The following is an 11,311-nucleotide window of genomic DNA, read 5'->3' on the forward strand; positions in this document are numbered from 1 at the left end:
TAAGCATTAAAAGGACTTGTTGCTCCTCCAGAGGACAGCGGTTGCTCCCCATCTGTAACTCCACTGGGACCCAGCTTCTCTTCTGGCCTGTGTGCACCTTGTATAGTTGTGGTGCATCTACATACATGTAGGCAAAACATCATACAAATAAGATTAATTCTTTAAAAAATTAAAAATAAGATTTAAAAAGGCCCAGGGAAGGCTCTGTGGACCATCGTCTTCCTGAAAAGGCTGATCCGTGTTCGGGACAGCCCATATCTTATGCCAGCAGCAAGAGCCTCATCCACAGGGTAGGTTTTCTTTTTTAAAGGGTCAAGGCCTTCAGTATGTTCCTTAGGGTGCTTAGAGATGTGCTGTCTCCCCTCCCACACGCTAAACACAAATGTTCCTACTGGGTGTGGATCTGGACAGCTTTCCAGGTTCCTTGGGCTCTGTCCATGACATCCAAATCTGCCCAGGCTTTTGCCTGCCGTCTGTGCTTAGCACTGACCCAAGACAAATAGTCTCGAGGCGGCTCTCCACTTGGCTCTGCTGATTTATTTGACGTAAATAAGCTCGCTGACCTGATTTAGCATCGTGGGGGACCACAGAGTGAATCAGGCTGCAGCCAGCGCAGCCCAGGGCTGGTGGCAAGCATGCTGACAGTTGCTGACTGCGCCACTTGGGGGCACCAGCTGCATGGTTTTTCCATCCCCAGTGTGAACCCGTTGTTGACTATGGCTCAGGCTTGCCCAAGATCCCCCTGGAAACAATGACTGTGGGCAGAGAGCCAGCGGATGGGACAGCAGATCAGGACTCCTTCTTGGGCCTGGCATTTTGGGGACCAGGACCCTCAGGGACGCGAAAGCAGATCTGCAGCTGACACTGTGCTACTGTGCCCTGCCACCCCCTTCTCAGCCTCTGCCCGACCCCAGGACAAAATGTAGGTGAATCTTCTTGGTTGTACTTGGGTGGCAGCAAACAGGAATGCGAGGGGACCATTCACACCACCCCTCCTTTGCGTCCTCATAGATAGAGGAGAGTTCCTGTGCTCTGATTCTGGTTCTTGTTGGCTCAAGGTCATGCACACCATCTGCCTTATAGAAATTCCAGGCCAGGCGTCTCTGGGGGGCACATCATGAGCATTCTCCTGTGACATAGTGCTCAAAGGCTGCTTATGTGCTCACCTGACAGCCAACCCCCTGAGCCAGGCAGGCCTTCCCATCTCTGTCTCATGGACAAATGCAGAGGGGTTTAGAGCTGTTCCCTGCCTTCAGCCAAGACGATACCCTCTACTGTGAAGAGAACTTCCTGTCTTTGCTGCAGTGGCGGCAGGGGTCCTCCGTGGAGCCCAGGAGGGTAGCAGGTTAATATTTGTCCTGAAATTTGTTCTTTGGCCCTGGGGTCAAATCTATTATTTAAGCAAAAGTTTCCACATTAAAAAAAAAGACTTGTTTATATTATTTTTAATGTTGTGTATGTGGGTTATGGTATTCATGAGTGCAGGTACCCACGGAGGCCGCAGGTCTTGGAGCCCCTGGAGCTGGAGTTCCAGGCTGGTACCCACGGAGGCCGCAGGTCTTGGAGCCCCTGGAGCTGGAGTTCCAGGCAGGTACCCACGGAGGCCGCAGGCGTTGGAGCCCCTGGAGCTGGAGTTCCAGGCAGGTACCCACGGAGGCCGCAGACGTTGGAGCCCCTGGAGCTGGAGTTCCAGGCAGGTACCCACGGAGGCCGCAGGCGTTGGGGCCCCTGGAGCTGGAGTTTCAGGCAGGTGCAAACCTCCTGAAGTAGTGCTAGAAATCAAACTTGGGTCCTAGAAAGAGCAGTACAGGCTCTAAACCACTGACCCACCTCTCCAGGCTCCTCTTCTGTCTTCTGTCTGCTGGTCGCTGCCAGGAAGGAACTTGGGAGAATGGACTAGAAGGGTAACTTAGCATTTTAGGGTAGTTCTGACAAGTGGACCACACCTTAGTCCTGTGGTTCTCACTGAGTGCTGAGTTGTGACTCCCAAAAGCCATAGGTTGCAGCCTTACCCCGGTCCTGTAGAATGTGGCCCTTTGGAGGGCGGGCCTTTAAAGAAATGATTGATGGGCCAATGAGATGGCTCAGTAAGTAAAGACACTTTCTGCCAAGGCTGAGCGCCTGGTTTTGATCCCTGGGACCCACATGGTGGAAGGAGAAAAACCACTCCCGTAAACTGTCTTCATACATACACCGCATGCTATGTAAAGAATTGGCGTGTTTGCAGTGGTGCACAAATACATACACCACATGCTATGTAAAGAATTGACGTGTTTGCAGTGGCGCACACATACATACACCGCATGCTATGTAAAGAACTGTGAATTTCAAAGTTTTTCAGTAATGGAAGCAACTGAGTTGAAAGGAAGCATCATGATAAACCCCGACCCAGTGTGACTGGTCCTTATAGGAAGAACGAGAGACACATAAGCTACCACATGCAGAGGGACGACTGTGAGAGGACATAGGGAGAAGGTGGCCACCTGCCAGTCATGGAGAGAGACCTCCGGAGAAACCAGCCTCCCACCGCCTCCATCCACGAGCTCTGGAAAAATAACTCTGCTGTTTGAACCACCCAGCCTATGGTCATTCTATTGTGGCTAACCAATGCTCAGTCTTCAGAGGTGCTGACGTCTGGGCTGATCTCCAAATTCAGAGAAATGCTGCCTCCTTACCTAAGTCTGAGGCTCTGCTGGGTCTCTGCATGTCTTGGCCTCTATGTCTTTCTGTGATGGGTGAAACAGAGTGACATCCAGGGTCCTTCCAGTTTAATATTCTAGGATGGCAGGTGGCTCCAGGACCTGGGAAAGATTGAGCTAAGCTGTAGACCTAGAGGGAGACTTTGACTTCCAGTGCAGAGTCCAGTAATGCTTGCAGACTTTTTCTTATTATATGTCATGTGTGTATAAGTATGTATGTGGATGTGTGTGTGTGTGTGACATGGAGTTATTGTGGAGGCCAGAAGACAACTTGAAGTAATCTGTGCTCTCCTTCTGCAGTGTGAGTCCCAGGGATTGAACCCAGGTCCTCAGGTTTGGCAGCAAGCGCCTTTACCTGCTGAGACATCTTACCAGCCCTGAAAATGTTTTTTGTTTGTCAGAGAATATGCTTTCTGGCATCTGATGCTGGAGACCATGCCACTGCCCAGCATCTCCCAGTGATCAGACCAGCCCACCCCCAAGAACTTGGGTCCAAGGTGCTGATGCTGGAAGCCCCAGGAAATGCTCTGGCACCCCATGGCAGTGGGCACTGCAGGGCACCCTCATAACTTGTTCAGTAGTTCCTCTATGATGAACATTTGGATCTCTTTTGCCTTTTGGCTGCTTTGAATCACATTGCTTTGAAATTTGTGTGTGGTTTTATATGGGGATCCTTAGCAGTGGGATTGCAGGGTCCAATTTAGTCCCCTTTGTTTCTCTTTTGGGGGGACCTGCCAGAATCTCAAAGTCATTCTACTCCATGGCACCCTATAGCTCAGGCTGGCCTCAAAATTGCTATGTAGTCGAGGCTGGATTTGAACTCCAGATCCTCTTGCCTCCAGTTCCCAGATGCTGGGATTACAGGCATATACCTCTCTATTAGTTGCTTTTCTATTGCTGTGATAAAAAACCACCGTAATAACACCCACTTGCAGAAAAAGAAGTTCAGTTTGGCTCTTGGTTCCAGTGGGATAAGAGCCCATCTTGGCAAGGAGGCATGGCAGGCATGGTGGCAGAATAGGAAGCTGAGAGCTCACGTCTTCCCAGGGCAGAGAGGGCAAACTGGAAGGGATGAGAGGCTTTTAATTCCAAAGCCCGCCCCCAGTGATGTACTTCCTCCAGCATGTCTACCCTATCTAGCCCTTTCCATACACACACCACCAACTGGGGATCCGGCGTTCAAATACTCAAGCCTATGGGGGGGGGGCATTCATTCAAACCTCCACACCCATCCTTCCCCAGATGTCTTTATTTTTCTAGTCGAATGCCTTGTGTGCTCATAGGTTTGCGAATATTTTCTTTCTATGGATGGCCCCTTTGCATTTTTAAAAACTGTGTTTTTGGAATCATGGGAATTTAGTGTTGATCATTTATTTCTGCATTTTCTCTTCTTGCCTATCATGTCCCATCTTGAGTACCATGTGATTTTAATGAATAAGTGGCCATATGCTTTTCAATGGACAGATAGTCCTAAGGGAGCAACTACGTGACTCCAATTTGCATGGGGTTCTTGACTCTGACCACTCAGCCATGTGCCATATTCTGGGGACTGTCTCAGAGCGTGGACCCCAAGCCTGTTTTGAATGTCACTGGATTCTTTGAGAGCTCCTGGCTCTGCATGCTGCTTTTTTCCCTCACAGACGTGTCTGGCCGTCTGTTTCCGGGGCCTCTGCAAAGCCATGGACAGAGGTTCCCAGGCTCCATATCTGCAGCCTCTCACAGAACTGCAACAGTGTTAGAAAGACTTAGAAAACCCAGGCACCCCACAATGCAGTTGCTGTGTCCCACTTTTACACGTGAGGGTAACGAGCCGGAAATGGTGAGGTGATGTGCCCAGGGCTGAGCTTTTTTTTTTTTTCTTTTCTTTTTTTTGGTTTTTCGAGACAGGGTTTCTCTGTGGCTTTGGAGCTTGTCCTGGAACTAGCTCTGTAGACCAGGCTGATCTCGAACTCACAGAGATCCGCCTGCCTCTGCCTCGCGAGTGCTGGGATTAAAGGTGTGAGCCACCATCACCCCGCCCAGGGCTGAGCTTTTTAGAAAAAGAGGTGAGACACACAGACAGTCCATGCGAGTCCATGCCCTCTCTTCCCTCCCAGCCTCCTAGGCCCCTGTCCCATCACTTTAAGTGTGTTAATGGAGGGTGAGCCAAATGAAGGCAACCCTTGTTTTTTCTCAGATCCTCTTTCCTACCTTCAGTCTAATAATATCCCCAAGTCACTGCCTGGTTTAGAAAGTGATGGTTGGACATATGTAGACAGCTTAGCACTGAGTCCAGCAAGTGTTCTCTGTAAGGGGAAATACATTCAGCTGTAAATGGGTTCAGTTTTGTGGACACTGAGAATTATTAAAGTCAATGTTGCAAACAAATGAGTCTGGTTATGTACCAATAAAACTTTATTTATAAACACAAGCTAAGGGCCAGATTCAGCCTTCAACTCTAATTTAGAAGCCCCTGGCTTAGTAGACCGGGCTTTGTGTCCAAGATCCCTCCGTATTGTCCCTTTTATAGATTCCAGATGTGAAGGAAGCAGGGATCTTTTCTAAAATGCTTTTGGGCACGTTGCTCAAAGCAACAAGGAACAGCCTTCAGGAAACCTTGACCAAGTAGTAGGAGCAACAGGAATTTGGATTTTTAACTCTAGACAGATGCTTAGAGATGAGGATTCCACTCTCTTCCCACTACCCCTCAGTGGAAGGCCGGGTGTTTTAATTAGCTAATGTTGGCAAATTGCTTTTCAGAAAATTGTAAAATGTTTCATGTTCTAAGTGCCAAGAGCCCTAATTAGCTCTCCTTAAAGATACCACCTGGAAGTGTGATATTTTGTTGCTTGAATGTCTAAGCAGGCGAGAATAACCTGCAGAGGAAAACGTGTTTTTTAAACAAGCGGACCCCAATAAATGCATCTCTGTGATGATGTCACTTTATTTCCTTCTGTGGAACGCGATTCTCCTCACCCTGCTGCGTTAGAGTTGCGCTCTCTGCAGGGGTGGCTGGTTCTGTGTGTATGGTTATCTGATGGGGACAGGGCAGGAAACAAATTAACCTGTCCATTTGTTGTTGCAGACACTGCCCTTTGGATCTGCAGCCTGTACATGGGAGGCTGTGCTCCGGCGTGTCGAGGTTATGGAGAGGAGGGGGCTCGCAGCCGCTTCATCACCGGGCAGCCAGCTCTCGCGAGGCGGCCGTATGGGGAGAGCTGTGTGCCTGCCTAGCTGCTCTTAACAGCTGGGTAATGAATTGTCCCCAGCACTCCTGTTTCTCACGTTGTTGCGATGACAGGAGCAGCTGATCTGTGTCGCTGTCAAGAGCCCGTGAGATGGAGTTAATGTGGCTCTCCACCACGAGGTGCATGCGTGAAGACGCCTCCCCAGCCATCTGATGAAGTACCCGCTAAATTAACCCAAGTGGCAGGACCAGGCTAGGCAGGAGAGGAACTGGCAGCAGGCAAGAGCCCAATTCAGGGTGGAATGCTGAACCCGACATTGGGCCTGATGGTCAGTACTGGTTGGGACCATCCTGGCTAACCTGGGGTGATGAGCCATCTCCCCATCCTAGATGCCATCAGCACCTCCAGAAGTTGTCCCATCTGGACAACAAATAAGGTCACACAGTGCCTGTTGTCATCAAGAGGGACCCAACCGTTCCTGCTTGAGAATCATGGGGTCAGGGTGATGAATGGCCTAGGAGTCCCCTTTTCAGGGACACGTGAGCAGTAACCTCCTAGAAAGAGCTACAGAGCCTATGGACTTTCCTTTATAATCTCTCCCAGAGGGCATGTGGGAGTCCAGGTGATCTTTCCCTGGCTCCTGCTCTCCCACGAGCTCCCATTCCTTGCCTAAGTCATACCAACGCCTTATCAGGTTCTCCCAGGGCCCCCCACAGACTGTTCCTCACCAGGGCCAGAGGAAGCCTCAGAAGGTTTGCTGAGAGCCACTCACTGTTCCAGGGTCCTCCCAGGCTGTACTTACACCCCCATGCCTCTTCCCTACCTTGTTTCTTTCCTTTCACACAGAGTCTCATCGAGTCAACTGGCCTTGGCTTCGCAAGCACTGGGCTGGCAGGTGTGTCCCACTGTGCCTGGTGTCTTCACTGGGACACAAGCGTCACCATGGCAGTGACCCACATTTATGCCTGGCCCTATCTCCTGGGCAGAGTGAAGCTCTGTGGGTGGTGATGGCCCAGACACTGTTGAATGTAGGAACTTGGTCATTCTCCTGAACTACCAGTGGGGCATAGTCACTGGGTTAGGAGCAGGATGAGTCCGTGGGACGTGTTGGCTGGTCACGTATCTGAATCCTGTGCCCCGGACTTCTGTAAGAACTTACTTACACAGAAGTCCTCAGATAGCCTCGTCCAGGGGCACTAGGAGACATGGGGTACTGGCTATATTGCAGCTCCTGGACAGCTATAGACTTTTCCCTTGACTTGCTTTGTGGGAAGGTTGGGCAGAGCCCAGAGAGTGTGTGTGTGTGCATGCCTGCCTGTGTGTGCGCACATGCATGTGTGTGTGCATTTATGTATGTTTGTTGTAGTGCTGCAAATTGAACCTAAGGCTTCCTTCATGCCATGCAAGCACTCTACCACTGAACTGCACCCCACCCTAGAAGCTGTTTTATTTAACACCAGCACTTGGGGAACCCTGCTGACCATTCTTGAAGGCACACCAGATTCTGCCGGGAGTTAAAAACGGCTGGTGGTGAGGTCAGAAAATGTAATGGAGGAACTTGTAGAAATGGGAAAGACTGCAGGAGGGGTTGGGGGAGACCTCCATCCTTAATCCGTCTGAGCTTCATTCGGTTAAGAGAGCATGCTTGGAAAAACCCTGCATTTATGAACTTGGGAGAGGTAGGTACTGTATTAATGACATATAAAGGGTAACTAGAGATCTCACCTTAGGCCTTATCACCCACCTGGAGTCAGGTCACGGGGAGGCATGGTACACCTCAGGTCCCTCTATGTCTCCCCTTTAATGATCTATGTCCTTCCCTGTAATTAATCAAGTTAATGAATTAGTACAGTTCATTGCAAAGAGGCACAAGAACCTGGAAACTGGGGTTGGAGATGCGGTTCACGGGTTAGAAGCTCCAGCGGCTATTCCAGAGGACCAGAGTTTGATTCCCAGCTGCACCCTTGTTGAGTAGCCCCTGATGGAGGAGGGTCATCTGTATATGTGTTACTTTCATTGGTTAATAAAGAAACTGCCTTGGCCCTTTGATAGGACAGAAAATTAGGTAGGCGGAGTAGACAGAACAGAATGCTGGGAAGAAGGCAATGAGGCAGACGCTATAGCTCTCCTCTCCAAGATGGACGCAGGTTAAGATCTTTCCCGGTAAGCCACCACCTTGTGATGCTACACAGATTATTAGAAATGGGTTAGTCAAGATGTGAGAATTAGCCATTAAGAAGCTACAGATAACGGGCCAGGCAGTATTTAAAAGAATACAGTTTCCGTGTAATTATTTCGGGTAAAGCTAGCTGGCGGCCCGGAGCCGGGTGGCGGGAAGCGGCTCGCAGCTCCATCAACAAGCCTCCAACTGTCTGCAACTCCAGTGCCCAGGAATCTAATGTCTCTAGTCTCTGCGGTGCCTGCACATACCCACGTGGGTGTGCATGTACATGCACACACACATAATTAAATATAATCAAAAACAGTTCTTGACAATGACACAGAAACTTCATTCTGCCGGCTAGACTCACACCAGTGCCTGGAACAGTTGGGGTCGGGGTAACCAGGAGTTTGGGAACATGAGCGTTCTGGGCACATTACTGATGTCACTGTGCTTACACACAGCCTCTAGAGCCTGGCTTGTATGGATAACTTCCTCCCTTTCCTTGGCTCTCCTCTCAGGCTGGCCAAGTCAGCTTATTGCATAGTTGTATCTGTGGTTTAGGTGACCTGTGCCCCTAACCCACTGCCCTGGTGGACTCTGTGACAGTGACTGCTGGCTCTGGCTACCATCCAGTTTGCCTGCATGCTCATATCGGCCAGAGTGGACTCTCTGGTGACAGTGGAGCCCTGTGACCCCTCCATTGAGGCTTTTCCTCTGGCTAGCTCTTCGAATGTGTCTCAACTCAGTGCTCAGAATCTGTGAGCCTGCACGATCCCCCCTGCCGCCCCTGCATCACTTGGGTGCAGATGAGGAGGATACATAGGTGACTTCCCTCCTGGCCTGGCCACTCTCAGCAGACCCTTGCCCTGCTAGGACCCATCTCCAGAGCCTCTGTCATGATCGTGTCGCTTTTTCTACGTCAGGTGGGCCTGACTCTGAGACCCCCTTCCCAGCACCTCACCCTCCCCTCCCAGCATGCAGGCTTCATCACTGTGATTACAGCGTATTAGCCACAGTGATTGTTCCAGGCCCGGCATCTCATTACTGAAATAAAGTTACCGTTAATGGGGGTCCCGCAGTTCTGCTTGGCTCACCTCTCCGGAAATGCATTCCGGTGATTAACATGAAGACACACATGCATATATTCATTTTGTAGCTTGGCCCTCCTCCCATCAGCCTTGCTTCTGGAGACCAAGACCAGGGCCCCTTTGGCTGCTGATGGGTGAAGGGCAAGGGGCTAAAATTGTTCTGAATGCATACACTACCAGGCATCAAACTGCAGCTCGTGTCTCTGCTCCCCAGTGAAAGGAGACCAAGGCCTTTCCCTTTGGGATGTAGGTGAAAACCAAACAATGGACCTCCGAGGGGGATAAGCCTTGGGTCATGTCATGACGCTGCCATATAGGAGCCAGGCATGTTGGCACAGTGCGGCATATCCTTCTTGATCCTCGGTCCCTGCCGCTGCGTGCCGATATGGCTTAATGCTGATTGGTGGCTTAACTTTCTGTATCGGACAAGGCAGAGAGTGAGGGCGAGGATGGGGGTGGAGAGTGGAGGGTGGGGGGAGCATCAGATAGGTGTACAGGATCCCTATTGTCCCCTCCACCCCCAGAGCCTCCTCTTCTACTCCGGCCTATGCTGAGAATATGAAATTCTGCTGCTTGGTGGTAGTTTCTTAGCATTTGCTATAACTATCGACCCCTAACCCAGACAGGGAGGTGCACACCTGTAAGTTGTTTGTGAGGTGCAGGCAGGAGAGACTGAAGTTCAAGGTCATTCTTAGCTACATAGTGAGCTCAAGGTCATTCTTAGCTACGCAGTGAGACCCTGTCTCAAAACAAAAACAAAACCCGATCCAGAACTGCTGACCCCAGGGCAACAGCACCCCACCCACGTCAAACCTGCAGACCCACGAATGACCCTCCAAGTGGGACCCAGGAACTGGCCCCCTGGGTCTGCCAAGTAACTACACCAGGTCTGCAGAGCAACTGAAGTGGGGAGCAGTCTGCGCCCCATGAGCTCTTCTGGCAGCAGGCAGGGGAACGTAGCCCAGGGAGACAGGGGACCCTAATGAGATTCCCAGGCACTGTCTCCACCCTCCTGTCAAGGAGACATTTCAAAAGGGTTTAACACCGAATCCTTACCAAGCTGTCTGCTAAAACGCAAGGTGCAGGCCTCCAGAGAACCCAGCGCCTTCCATGTGCCTGGGATAATAAGGATGTGCCAGAGTCCGCTGAGCAGCTGTTCCCACCAAGAGGGACAATGGCCCGGCCCCACCCCTCGAGGAGCTGATTTCAGCCCTGTCTTCCCCGCTGCCAACCCTTTGATCACTTTTCACCGCAGATCTGGAGGGCACGTTACAAAGTGCTTTGGGCTGTCTGCCAACAGGCACCTCACTAGAACATGACAACAGTCAGAAGTGTCAGGGTGCCGAGAGAGGCAGAGCTCACCGGATGCCTTTTAAAAAATAATTATATTTGAATTTTAAAAGCAATCTTCGTATATGTAAGTAGTGTCATTTATATGGAAAACTATTCCAGCTGTTCTACCCTTTTAATATTTGATGGCACTCTGGCTCCCTCATAGTAAGGGGTCCAGTGGCTTCTCAGGGGCTTCAAGACTCCTAGACTAGGGAAAAAGCCACAGGAGACCCGAGTTGGCTTCTTCCTTGTTCCTCTATATCCCTCTGCAACCTCCCTGCAGCCAGGCACTTTGTTTAAACTGATTGCAGAGCAGTGCAGGGTCAAGGTGGGAATGAATATTACAAAATAAATTGGGGAGAGGGGAAAGTGGAGGACACGGAGCCATGAGGGAGCAAAATGCAATGACAGACTTTTCTGAAAATCTCATAATGAAACACATTACCTTATATGTTAATTAAGACCTTAATTAAAAGAAGAAGGAATTTTGTTTGCTGTTGTCATCAGCGATACAACTCATCGTAGAAACATACACAATATTGCCATTTTAGCTATAATTAGGTGAACTGCGCAGCTTCCCTGTGGCACAGCCAACACCAACATCTCCAGTACCTTCGTACATTACACTGATTAGGTCGCCTGTCACACACTAGCTAACTCCACTCTCCTCTCTCCTGCCAGCCCACCAACCTTTCACCTTTCCTTCCTGCGATTTGGAGACAGTAGGTTCCCAAGACCTAGAATCACACAGTATTTTGTATATGATCTCTTTCCATTAGTACAATGTTCCCAGGGTCCATGAATCTTGTATCAAGGTCAGAATTTCGTTTCTTACATTTTTTTTAAAAGCTTTTATTTTTG

Source organism: Microtus pennsylvanicus, chromosome 1 (genome assembly GCF_037038515.1).
Source record: "Microtus pennsylvanicus isolate mMicPen1 chromosome 1, mMicPen1.hap1, whole genome shotgun sequence".
NCBI lineage: Eukaryota > Metazoa > Chordata > Mammalia > Rodentia > Cricetidae > Microtus > Microtus pennsylvanicus.